The sequence below is a fragment of the Heterodontus francisci genome, unplaced genomic scaffold (assembly GCF_036365525.1).
Source record: "Heterodontus francisci isolate sHetFra1 unplaced genomic scaffold, sHetFra1.hap1 HAP1_SCAFFOLD_49_2, whole genome shotgun sequence".
NCBI classification, from domain to species: Eukaryota; Metazoa; Chordata; class Chondrichthyes; order Heterodontiformes; family Heterodontidae; genus Heterodontus; species Heterodontus francisci.
This window is the reverse complement of record NW_027140919.1, coordinates 5030625-5047020: the sequence shown is the minus strand read 5'-3', so window position 1 is coordinate 5047020 and position 16396 is coordinate 5030625.

Here is a 16396-nt window from a genome sequence, read left to right as displayed (position 1 = left end):
GACACCAAGTAACAAAGACATACAATTACATCAAGCAACACAGACATACACTGACACCAAGTAACAAAGACATACAATTGCACCAAGTAACAAAGACACATACTTACACCAAGTAACACAGCCATACACTGATACCAAGTAACAAAGACATACACTGACTCCAAGTAACAAAGACATAAACTGACACCCAGTAACACAGATACACAAGGACACCAAGTAACAAAGACATACACTGACAACTAGTAACAAAGACAGACAATAACACCAAGTAACAGAGACATACAATTACACCAAGTATTTTGTCATACACTGAAACCAAGTGTCTTGGAGCAATCATACCTGGAGCAAAACTTTTATCAAAATGCTATATTGTGAGAACAAAAAGGATTTCCACTAATGTCTACTACAAGAATATCGCCCCCCACCCCCCCGCGCCCCCACCAACTCCATCCTCCGATTCCCACCGCTACCTCAATCATAGTTCCTCACCTCAGCTTCCTGTGAGGGCTTTATTCCATTCTCTCAGTTTCTCTACCTCTGGTAAAACCTGGCTACCCGACCAAACCCAACTACATGTGTTGGATTCGGGTCGGGTCTGTATTCTATGTCCAGCATTCAGGCTCGGGTCCTGTTGGACTGGACTGTACTGTTTTGTTTCATATTGTTTTCATTTTAATCTGCAATTTTTTGCTGTTTCAATAATACGTTTTTTATTTTCAGGTCGGGTCAGGCATCTAAAAAAATTAAAGGACTCGGGCTTGGGTGGGCTTCAGATTGGCTGTTGTCGGGTTGGGCCCAGGTCAGGTTTTAATTTTACACCCCAGCCAGGCTTTAATCTCTAGTCTAAGCTGAAAAGTTACAACTTTTATTCTCAAGATAATCTTAATCATATTCCTGGTCCATTTCTAAGTTACTTTTAATTCTACACTGGGTCAAAGCCAGATCAATGCTGGTTATATTTGCAAAAACCTGTTCTTTTGAGTTACTTCTCTAAGTCTGTGGTTTTGGGTTGTAAATCCCTGTATTACAACAGTTCTTATCTGCACTATAGACACTAATCCACTCATAATCTAATCTACACTGAAGACTAGCAAAAAAAAAACAAGCTGTTTCAAAGGTTCTGTCTCTATTTTCTGAGGGCTTTTATGGAACTGATTTCTGTTATAGAGTAAAGCACATCTATTTCATTTAATTATATCAAGTAATGTTTTAGTTCAAAATTTTTTACATTTTTTTTCTCCAGCAATTGATTTTAAGGCTTCATTCCCATTAGTGGCTTGAGGTTCCTGACTGGTTTGCTTATCAAGCTGACCTGAAGGTCAGTGGCTACTTTGTTTTTTCACCGGGTGCTCCGGTTTCCTCCCACAGCCAAAAGACTTGCAGGTTGATAGGTAAATTGGCCATTATAAATTGCCCCTAGTATAGGTAGGTGGTAGGGGAACATAAGGACAGGTGAGGATGTGGTAGGAATATGGAATTAGTGTAGGATTAGTATAAATGGGTGGTTAATGGTCGGCACAGACTCGGTGGGCCGAAGGGCCTGTTTCAGTGCTGTATCTCTAAATCTAAAGTAGCACAGATATAAACTGACACCAGGTAACAAAGACATGCACTGACACCCAGTAACAAAGGCACACACTGACACCAAGTAACAAAGACACACACTTACACCAAGTAACACTGACACACACTGACTCCCAGTAAAACAGACACACAATTACACCAAAGAACACAGACATACACTGACACCAAGTAACAAAGACATACAATGAAACCCAGGCACACAGACGCACACTTACACCAAGTAACACAGACACACACATACACCAAGTAACAACGACATACCCTGACACCAAGTAACAAAGACATACAATTACACCAAGTAACAAAGACACACACTTACACCAAGTAACAAAGACAGACTCTGATACCCAGTAACACAGACACACACTGACCCCCAGTTAGAAACACACACTGAACCCCAGTAACACAGACAAACACTGACCCCCAGTAACACAGACATACACTGACACCAAGTAACAAAGACACACAATGACACCCAGTAACAAAGACATACACTGACACCTAGTCACAAAGACATAAACTGATACACAGACACACACTTACACCAAGTAACACAGACATACACTGACACCAAGTAACAAAGACATACACTGATACCCAGTAACACAGACACACACTTACACCAAGTAACAAAGACATACACTGACACCAAGCAACAAAGACATACACTTACACCAAGTAACAAAGACATACACTGATACCAAGTAACAAAGACATACACTGACACCAATTCACAAAGACACACACTGACACCCAGTAACAAAGACATACACTGACACCAAGTCACAAAGACATACACTGATACCCAGGAACACAGACACACACTGATACCAAGTCACAAAGACATACACTGATACCCAGTAACACAGACACACACTGACACCCAGTAACAAAGACATACACTGATACCAAGTCACAAAGAAATACCCTGATACCCAGTAACACAGACACACACTGACACCCAGCAACAAAGACATACACTGACACCAAGCAACAAAGAAATACACTTACACCAAGTAACAAAGACACACACTTACACCAAGGAACACAGACATACACTGACACCAAGTAACAAAGACATACACTGACACCAAGTATTTTGACATACACTGACACCAAGTAACAAAGCCATGCACTGATACCCAGTAACACAGACACACACTTACACCAAGTAACAAAGACATACACTGACACCAAGACACAAAGACGCACACTGACACCCAGTAACAAAGACATACACTGACACCAAGTAACAAAGACATACACTGATACCCAGTAACACAGACACACACTTACACCAAGTAACAAAGACATACACTGACAGCAAGTCACAAAGACACACACTGACACCCAGTAACAAAGACTTACACTGACACCAAGTAACAAAGACATACCCTGATACCTAGTAACACAGACACACACTTACACCAAGTAACAAAGACATACACTGACACCAAGTCACAAAGACACACACTGACACCCAGTAACAAAGACATACACTTACACCAAGTCACAAAGACATACATTGATACCCAGTAACAAAGACATACACTGACACCCAGTAACACAGACACACGCTTACACCAAGTAACAAAGACACGCACTGATACCCAGTAACACAGACACACACTGACACCAAGTAACAAAGACATACACTTACTCCAAGTAACAAGGACACATACTTAAACCAAGTAACACAGACATACACTGACAACAAGTAACAAAGACATACACTTGCACCAAGTATTTTGACATACACTTGCACCATTTAACAAAGACATACAACTACACCAATTAACACAGACACACACTTACACCAATTAACAAAGACAGACACTGATACCAAGTAACAAAGTCATACACTTACACCAAGTAACAAAGACACACACTTACATCAAGTAACACAGCCATACACTGACACCAAGTAACAAAGACATACACTGACACCAAGTAACAAAGACATAAGCTGACACCCAGTAAACCAGACACACAAGGACACCAAGTAACAAAGACATACACTGACAACTAGTAACAAAGACAGACAATAACACCAAGTAACAAAGACATACAATTACACCAAGTATTTTGTCATACACTGACACCAAGTAACAAAGCCATACACTGGTACCCAGTAACACAGACACACACTTACACCAAGTAACAAAGACATACACTGACACCAAGTAACAAAGAAATACACTGACACCCAGTGACACAGACACACACTAACACCAAGTAACACAGACATACACTGACACCAAGTAACAAAGACAGACACTGATACCCAGGAAAACAGACAAACACTTACACCAAGTAACAGAGACACACACTTACACCAAGTAACACAGATATACACTGACACCAAGTAACAAAGACATACACTTACTCCAGGTAACAACGACACATACTTAAACCAAGTAACACAGACATACACTGACAACAAGTAACAAAGACATACACTTGCACCAAGTATTTTGACATACACTTGCACCATTTAACAAAGACATACACTTACATCAAGTAACACAGCCATGCACTGATACCAAGTAACAAAGACATACACTGACACCAAGTAACAAAGACATAAACTGACACCCAGTAACAAAGACACACACTTACATCAAGTAACACAGCCATACACTGATACCAAGTAACAAAGACATACACTGACACCAAGTAACAAAGACATAAACTGACACCCAGTAACACAGATACACAAGGACACCAAGTAACAAAGACATACACTGACAACTAGTAACAAAGACAGACAATAACACCAAGTAACAGAGACATACAATTACACCAAGTATTTTGTCATACACTGAAACCAAGTAACAAAGCCATACACTGATACCCAGTAACACAGACACACACTTACACCAAGTAACAAAGACATACACTGACACCAAGTAACAAAGACATACACTGACACCCAGTGACACAGACACACACTTACACCAAGTAACACAGACATACACTGACACCAAGTAACAAAGACAGACACTGATACCCAGGAAAACAGACAAACACTTACACCAAGTAACACAGACACACACTTACACCAAGTAACACAGATATACACTGACACCAAGTAACAAAGACATACAATTACACCAAGCAACACAGACATACACTGACACCAAGTAACAAAGACATACAATTGCACCAAGTAACAAAGACACATACTTACACCAAGTAGCACAGATATACACTGACACCAAGTAACAAAGACATGAACTGACACCCAGTAACAAAGGCACACACTGACACCAAGTAACAAAGACACACACTTACACCAAGTAACACTGACACACACTGACTCCCAGTAAAACAGACACACAATTACACCAAAGAACACAGACATACACTGACACCAAGTAACAAAGACATACAATGAAACCCAGGCACACAGACGCACACTTACACCAAGCAACACAGACACACACATACACCAAGTAACAACGACATACCCTGACACCAAGTAACAAAGACATACAATTACACCAAGTAACAAAGACACACACTTACACCAAGTAACAAAGACATACACTGATACCAAGTAACAAAGACATACACTGACACCAATTCACAAAGACATACACTGACACCCAGTAACAAAGACATACACTGACACCAAGTCACAAAGACATACACTGATACCCAGGAACACAGACACACACTGATACCAAGTCACAAAGACATACACTGATACCCAGTAACACAGACACACACTGACACCCAGTAACAAAGACATACACTGATACCAAGTCACAAAGAAATACCCTGATACCCAGTAACACAGACACACACTGACACCCAGCAACAAAGACATACACTGACACCAAGCAACAAAGAAATACACTTACACCAAGTAACAAAGACACACACTTACACCAAGGAACACAGACATACACTGACACCAAGTAACAAAGACATACACTGACACCAAGTATTTTGCCATACACTGACACCAAGTAACAAAGCCATACACTGATACCCAGTAACACAGACACACACTTACTCCAAGTAACAAAGCCATACACTGACAGCAAGTCACAAAGACACACACTGATACCCAGTAACACAGACACACACTTACACCAAGTAACAAAGACATACACTGACACCAAGTCACAAAGACACACACTGACACCCAGTAACAACGACATACCCTGACACCAAGTAACAAAGACATACAATTACACCAAGTAACAAAGACACACACTTACACCAAGTAACAAAGACAGACTCTGATACCCAGTAACACAGACACACACTGACCCCCAGTTAGAAACACACACTGAACCCCAGTAACACAGACAAACACTCACCCCCAGTAACACAGACATACACTGACACCAAGTAACAAAGACTCACAATGACACCCATTAACAAAGACATACACTGACACCTAGTCACAAAGACATAAACTGATACACAGACACACACTTACACCAAGTAACACAGACATACACTGACACCAAGTAACAAAGACATACACTGATACCCAGTAACACAGACACACACTTACACCAAGTAACAAAGACATACACTGACACCAAGCAACAAAGACATACACTTACACCAAGTAACAAAGACATACACTGATACCAAGTAACAAAGACATACACTGACACCAATTCACAAAGACACACACTGACACCCAGTAACAAAGACATACACTGACACCAACTCACAAAGACATACACTGATACCCAGGAACACAGACACACACATACACCAAGTAACAAAGACATACACTGACACCAAGTCACAAAGACACACACTGACACCCAGTAACAAAGACATACACTTACACCAAGTCACAAAGACATACATTGATACCCAGTAACAAAGACATACACTGACACCCAGTAACACAGACACACGCTTACACCAAGTAACAAAGACACGCACTGATACCCAGTAACACAGACACACACTGACACCAAGTGACAAAGACATACACTTACTCCAAGTAACAAGGACACATACTTAAACCAAGTAACACAGACATACACTGACAACAAGTAACAAAGACATACACTTGCACCAAGTATTTTGACATACACTTGCACCATTTAACAAAGACATACACCTACACCAATTAACACAGACACACACTTACACCAATTAACAAAGACAGACACTGATACCAAGTAACAAAGTCATACACTTACACCAAGTAACAAAGACACACACTTACATCAAGTAACACAGCCATACACTGACACCAAGTAACAAAGACATACACTGACACCAAGTAACAAAGACATAAGCTGACACCCAGTAAACCAGACACACAAGGACACCAAGTAACAAAGACATACACTGACAACTAGTAACAAAGACAGACAATAACACCAAGTAACAAAGACATACAATTACACCAAGTATTTTGTCATACACTGACACCAAGTAACAAAGCCATACACTGGTACCCAGTAACACAGACACACACTTACACCAAGTAACAAAGACATACACTGACACCAAGTAACAAAGACATACACTGACACCCAGTGACACAGACACACACTAACACCAAGTAACACAGACATACACTGACACCAAGTAACAAAGACAGACACTGATACCCAGGAAAACAGACAAACACTTACACCAAGTAACAGAGACACACACTTACACCAAGTAACACAGATATACACTGACACCAAGTAACAAAGACATACACTTACTCCAAGTAACAAGGACACATACTTAAACCAAGTAACACAGACATACACTGACAACAAGTAACAAAGACATACACTTGCACCAAGTATTTTGACATACACTTGCACCATTTAACAAAGACATACACTTACATCAAGTAACACAGCCATACACTGATACCAAGTAACAAAGACATACACTGACACCAAGTAACAAAGACATAAACTGACACCCAGTAACAAAGACACACAATTACATCAAGTAACACAGCCATACACTGATACCAAGTAACAAAGACATACACTGACACCAAGTAACAAAGACATAAACTGACACCCAGTAACACAGATACACAAGGACACCAAGTAACAAAGACATACACTGACAACTAGTAACAAAGACAGACAATAACACCAAGTAACAGAGACATACAATTACACCAAGTATTTTGTCATACACTGAAACCAAGTAACAAAGCCATACACTGATACCCAGTAACACAGACACACACTTACACCAAGTAACAAAGACATACACTGACACCAAGTAACAAAGACATACACTGACACCCAGTGACACAGACACACACTTACACCAAGTAACACAGACATACACTGACACCAAGTAACAAAGACAGACACTGATACCCAGGAAAACAGACAAACACTTACACCAAGTAACACAGACACACACTTACACCAAGTAACACAGATATACACTGACACCAAGTAACAAAGACATACAATTACACCAAGCAACACAGACATACACTGACACCAAGTAACAAAGACATACAATTGCACCAAGTAACAAAGACACATACTTACACCAAGTAGCACAGATATACACTGACACCAAGTAACAAAGACATGCACTGACACCCAGTAACAAAGGCACACACTGACACCAAGTAACAAAGACACACACTTACACCAAGTAACACTGACACACACTGACTCCCAGTAAAACAGACACACAATTACACCAAAGAACACAGACATACACTGACACCAAGTAACAAAGACATACAATGAAACCCAGGCACACAGACGCACACTTACACCAAGTAACACAGACACACACATACACCAAGTAACAACGACATACCCTGACACCAAGTAACAAAGACATACAATTACACCAAGTAACAAATACACACACTTACACCAAGTAACAAAGACAGACTCTGATACCCAGTAACACAGACACACACTGACCCCCAGTTAGAAACACACACTGAACCCCAGTAACACAGACAAACACTGACCCCCAGTAACACAGACATACACTGACACCAAGTAACAAAGACACACAATGACACCCAGTAACAAAGACATACACTGACACCTAGTCACAAAGACATAAACTGATACACAGACACACACTTACACCAAGTAACACAGACATACACTGACACCAAGTAACAAAGACATACACTGATACCCAGTAACACAGACACACACTTACACCAAGTAACAAAGACATACACTGACACCAAGCAACAAAGACATACACTTACACCAAGTAACAAAGACATACACTGATACCAAGTAACAAAGACATACACTGACACCAATTCACAAAGACACACACTGACACCCAGTAACAAAGACATACACTGACACCAAGTCACAAAGACATACACTGATACCCAGGAACACAGACACACACTGATACCAAGTCACAAAGACATACACTGATACCCAGTAACACAGACACACACTGACACCCAGTAACAAAGACATACACTGATACCAAGTCACAAAGAAATACCCTGATACCCAGTAACACAGACACACACTGACACCCAGCAACAAAGACATACACTGACACCAAGCAACAAAGAAATACACTTACACCAAGTAACAAAGACACACACTTACACCAAGGAACACAGACATACACTGACACCAAGTAACAAAGACATACACTGACACCAAGTATTTTGACATACACTGACACCAAGTAACAAAGCCATACACTGATACCCAGTAACACAGACACACACTTACACCAAGTAACAAAGACATACACTGACACCAAGACACAAAGACGCACACTGACACCCAGTAACAAAGACATACACTGACACCAAGTAACAAAGACATACACTGATACCCAGTAACACAGACACACACTTACACCAAGTAACAAAGACATACACTGACAGCAAGTCACAAAGACACACACTGACACCCAGTAACACAGACACACACTGACACCCAGTAACACAGACACACGCTTACACCAAGTAACAAAGATACGCACTGATACCCAGTAACACAGACACACACTTACACCAAGTAACAAAGACTTACACTGACATTAAGTAACAAAGACATACCCTGATACCCAGTAACACAGACACACACTGACACCCAGTAACACAGACACACGCTTACACCAAGTAACAAAGACACGCACTGATACCCAGTAACACAGACACACACTGACACCAAGTAACAAAGACATACACTTACTCCAAGTAACAAGGACACATACTTAAACCAAGTAACACAGACATACACTGACAACAAGTAACAAAGACATACACTTGCACCAAGTATTTTGACATACACTTGCACCATTTAACAAAGACATACACCTACACCAATTAACACAGACACACACTTACACCAAGTAACAGAGACACACACTTACACCAAGTAACACAGATATACACTGACACCAAGTAACAAAGACATACACTTACACCACGCAACACAGACATACACTGACACCATGTAACAAAGACATACAATTGCACCAAGTAACAAAGACACACACTTACACCAAGTAACACAGATATACACTGACACCAAGTAACAAAGACATGCACTGACACCCAGTAACAAAGGCACACACTGACACAAAGTAACAAAGACACACACTTACACCAAGTAACACTGACACACACTGACTCCCAGTAAAACAGACACACACTTACACCAAAGAACACAGACATACACTGAAACCCAGTAACACAGACATACACTGACACAATGTCACAAAGACACACAATGACACCCAGTAACAAAGACATACACTGACACCTAGTCACAAAGACATACACTGATACACAGACATACACTGACACCAAGTAACAAAGACATACACTGATACCCAGTAACACAGACACACACTTACACCAAGTAACAAAGACATACACTGACACCAAGTAACAACGACATACACTGACACCAAGTAACAAAGACATACAATTACAACAAGTAACAAAGACACACACTTACACCAAGTAACAAAGACAGACTCTGATACCCAGTAACACAGACACACACTGACACCCAGTTAGAAGCACACACTGAACCCCAGTAACACAGACAGACACTGAAACCCAGTAACACAGACATACACTGACACAAAGTCACAAAGACACACAATGACACCCAGTAACAAAGACATACACTGACACCTAGTCACAAAGACATACACTGATACACAGACATACACTGACACCAAGTAACAAAGACATACACTGATACCCAGTAACACAGACACACACTTACACCAAGTAACAAAGACATACACTGACACCAAGTAACAAAGACATACACTTACACCAAGTAACAAAGACATACACTGATACCAAGTAACAAAGGCATACACTGATACACAGTAACACAGACGCACACTTACACCAAGTAACACAGACATACACTGACACAAAGTAACAAAGACATACACTGATACCCAGTAACACAGACACACACTTACACCAAATAACAAAGACATACACTGATACCCAGTAACACAGACACACACTGACACCAAGTAACAAAGACATACACTGACACCAAGTAACAAAGACATACACTTACAGCCAGTAACAAAGACACACACTTACACCAAGGAATACAGACATACACTGACACCAAGTAACAAAGACACACACTTACACCAAGTAACAAAGACAGACAATTACACCAAGTAACAAAGAAATACACTTACACCAAGTATTCTGACATACACTGACACCAAGTAACAAAGACATACACTGATACCCAGTAACACAGACACACACTTAAACCAAGTAACAAAGACATACACTGAGACCAAGTCACAAAGACGCACACTGACACCCAGTAACAAAGACATACACTGATACCTAGTAACACAGACACACACTTACACCAAGTAACACAGACATACACTTACACCCAGTAACACAGACACACACTGACACCAAGTAACAAAGACACACACTTTAACCAAGTAACACAGAAACACACTGACACCCAGTAACACAGACACACACTTACACCAAGTAACACAGACATACACTGACACCAAGTAACAAAGACATACACTGATACCCAGTAACACAGACACACACTTAAACCAAGTAACAAAGACATACACTGAGACCAAGTCACAAAGACTCACACTGACACTCAGTAACAAAGACTTACACAGACACCAAGTAACAAAGACATACACTGATACCAAGTCACAAAGACGCACACTGACACCCAGTAACAAAGACATACACTGACACCCAGTAACACAGACACACACGGACACCAAGTAACAAAGACACACACTTAAACCAAGTAACACAGAAACACACTGACACCCAGTAACACAGACACACACTTACACCAAGTAACACAGACATACACTGACACCAAGTAACAAAGACATACACTGACACCTAGTCACAAAGACATACACTGATACACAGACATACACTGACACCAAGTAACAAAGACATACACTGATACCCAGTAACACAGACACACACTTACACCAAGTAACAAAGACATACACTGACACCAAGTAACAACGACATACACTGACACCAAGTAACAAAGACATACAATTACACCAAGTAACAAAGACACACACTTACACCAAGTAACAAAGACAGACTCTGATACCCAGTAACACAGACACACACTGACACCCAGTTAGAAGCACACACTGAACCCCAGTAACACAGACAGACACTGAAACCCAGTAACACAGACATACACTGACACAAAGTCACAAAGACACACAATGACACCCAGTAACAAAGACATACACTGACACCTAGTCACAAAGACATACACTGATACACAGACATACACTGACACCAAGTAACAAAGACATACACTGATACCCAGTAACACAGACACACACTTACACCAAGTAACAAAGACATACACTGACACCAAGTAACAAAGACATACACTTACACCAAGTAACAAAGACACACACTTAAACCAAGTAACACAGAAACACACTGACACCCAGTAACACAGACACACACTTACACCAAGTAACACAGACATACACTGACACCAAGTAACAAAGACATACACTGACACCTAGTCACAAAGACATACACTGATACACAGACATACACTGACACCAAGTAACAAAGACATACACTGATACCCAGTAACACAGACACACACTTACACCAAGTAACAAAGACATACACTGACACCAAGTAACAACGACATACACTGACACCAAGTAACAAAGACATACAATTACACCAAGTAACAAAGACACACACTTACACCAAGTAACAAAGACAGACTCTGATACCCAGTAACACAGACACACACTGACACCCAGTTAGAAGCACACACTGAACCCCAGTAACACAGACAGACACTGAAACCCAGTAACACAGACATACACTGACACAAAGTCACAAAGACACACAATGACACCCAGTAACAAAGACATACACTGACACCTAGTCACAAAGACATACACTGATACACAGACATACACTGACACCAAGTAACAAAGACATACACTGATACCCAGTAACACAGACACACACTTACACCAAGTAACAAAGACATACACTGACACCAAGTAACAAAGACATACACTTACACCAAGTAACAAAGACATACACTGATACCAAGTAACAAAGGCATACACTGATACACAGTAACACAGACGCACACTTACACCAAGTAACACAGACATACACTGACACAAAGTAACAAAGACATACACTGATACCCAGTAACACAGACACACACTTACACCAAATAACAAAGACATACACTGATACCCAGTAACACAGACACACACTGACACCAAGTAACAAAGACATACACTGACACCAAGTAACAAAGACATACACTTACAGCCAGTAACAAAGACACACACTTACACCAAGGAATACAGACATACACTGACACCAAGTAACAAAGACACACACTTACACCAAGTAACAAAGACAGACAATTACACCAAGTAACAAAGAAATACACTTACACCAAGTATTCTGACATACACTGACACCAAGTAACAAAGACATACACTGATACCCAGTAACACAGACACACACTTAAACCAAGTAACAAAGACATACACTGAGACCAAGTCACAAAGACGCACACTGACACCCAGTAACAAAGACATACACTGATACCTAGTAACACAGACACACACTTACACCAAGTAACACAGACATACACTTACACCCAGTAACACAGACACACACTGACACCAAGTAACAAAGACACACACTTTAACCAAGTAACACAGAAACACACTGACACCCAGTAACACAGACACACACTTACACCAAGTAACACAGACATACACTGACACCAAGTAACAAAGACATACACTGATACCCAGTAACACAGACACACACTTAAACCAAGTAACAAAGACATACACTGAGACCAAGTCACAAAGACTCACACTGACACTCAGTAACAAAGACTTACACAGACACCAAGTAACAAAGACATACACTGATACCAAGTCACAAAGACGCACACTGACACCCAGTAACAAAGACATACACTGACACTCGGTAACACAGACACACACGGACACCAAGTAACAAAGACACACACTTAAACCAAGTAACACAGAAACACACTGACACCCAGTAACACAGACACACACTTACACCAAGTAACACAGACATACACTGACACCAAGTAACAAAGACATACACTGATACCCAGTAACACTGACACAAACTTACACCAAGTAACACAGACATACACTGACACCAAGTAACAAAGACAGACACTGGTTCCCAGGAAAACAGACAAAGACTTACACCAAGTAACAAAGACACACACTTACACCAAGTAACAAAGACATACACTTACACCAAGTAACACCCACATACACTGACACCAAGTAACAAAGACATACAATTGCACCAAGTAACAAAGACACACACTTACACCAAGTAACACAGATGTACAATGACACCAAGTAACAAAGACATGCACTGAAACCCAGTAACAAAGACACACACGGACACCAAGTAACAAAGACACACACTTACACCAAGTAACACAGACATACACTGACTCCCAGTAAAACAGACACACACTGACCCCCAGTAACAAAGACATACACTGACACCTAGTCACAAAGACATACACTGATACACAGACACACACTTACACCAAGTAACACAGACGTACACTGACACCAAGTAACAAATACATACACTGACACCAAGTAACAAAGACATACACTGATTCCCAGTAAAACAGACACACACTGACCCCCATTAACACAGACGTTCACTGACACCAAGTAACAAAGACATACACTGACACCAAGTAACAAAGACATACACTGATACCCAGTAACACAGACACACACTTACACCAGGTAACACAGACATACACTGACACCAAGTAACAAAGACATGCACTGATACCCAGGAACCCAGACACACACTTGCACCAAGTAACACAGACATACACTGACACCAAGTAACAAAGACATACACTGATACCCAGTAACACAGACACACACTTACACCAGGTAACACAGACATACACTGACACCAAGTAACAAAGACATGCACTGATACCCAGTAACACAGACACACACTTGCACCAAGTAACACAGACATGCACTGACACCAAGTAACAAAGACATACACTGATACCCAGTAACACAGACACACACTTACACCAAGTAACAAAGACAGACACTGATACCCAGTAACACAGACACACACTTACACCAAATAACAAAGCCATACACTGACACCAAGTAACAAAGACATAAACTGACACCCAGTAACACAGACACACAAGGACACCAAGTAACAAAGACATACACTGACACCCAGTGACACAGACACACACTTACCCCAAGTAACACAGACATACACTGACACCAAGTAACAAAGACAGACACTGATACCCAGGAAAACAGACAAACACTTACACCAAGTGACACAGACACACACTTAACCAAGTAACAAAGACATACACTTACACCAAGCAACACAGACATACACTGACACCAAGTAACAAAGACATACAATTGCACCAAGTAACAAAGACACACACTTACACCAAGTAACACAGATATACACTGACACCAAGTAACAAAGACATGCACTGATACCCAGTAACAAAGGCACACACGGACACCAAGTAACAAAGACACACACTTACACCAAGTAACACTGACACACTCTGACTCCCAGTAAAACAGACACACATTTACACCAAAGAACACAGACATACACTGACACCAAGTAACAAAGACATACAATGAAACCCAGGCACACAGACACACACTTACACCAAGTAACACAGACATACACATACACCAAGTAACAACGACATACACTGACACCAAGTAACAAAGACATACAATTACACCAAGTAACAAAGACACACACTTACACCAAGTAACAAAGACAGACTCTGATACCCAGTAACACAGACACACACTGACACCCAGTTAGAAACACACACTGAACCCCAGTAACACAGACAAACACTGACCCCCAGTAACACAGACATACACTGACACCAAGTCACAAAGACACACAATGACACCCAGTAACAAAGACATACACTGACACCTAGTCACAAAGACATACACTGATACACAGACACACGCTTACACCAAGTAACACAGACATACACTGACACCAAGTAACAAAGACATACACTGAAACCCAGTAACACAGACACACACTTACACCAAGTAACAAAGACATACACTGACAGCAAGTCACAAAGACACACACTGACACCCAGTAACACAGACACACACTGACACCCAGTAACACAGACACACGCTTACACCAAGTAACAAAGATACGCACTGATACCCAGTAACACAGACACACACTTACACCAAGTAACAAAGACTTACACTG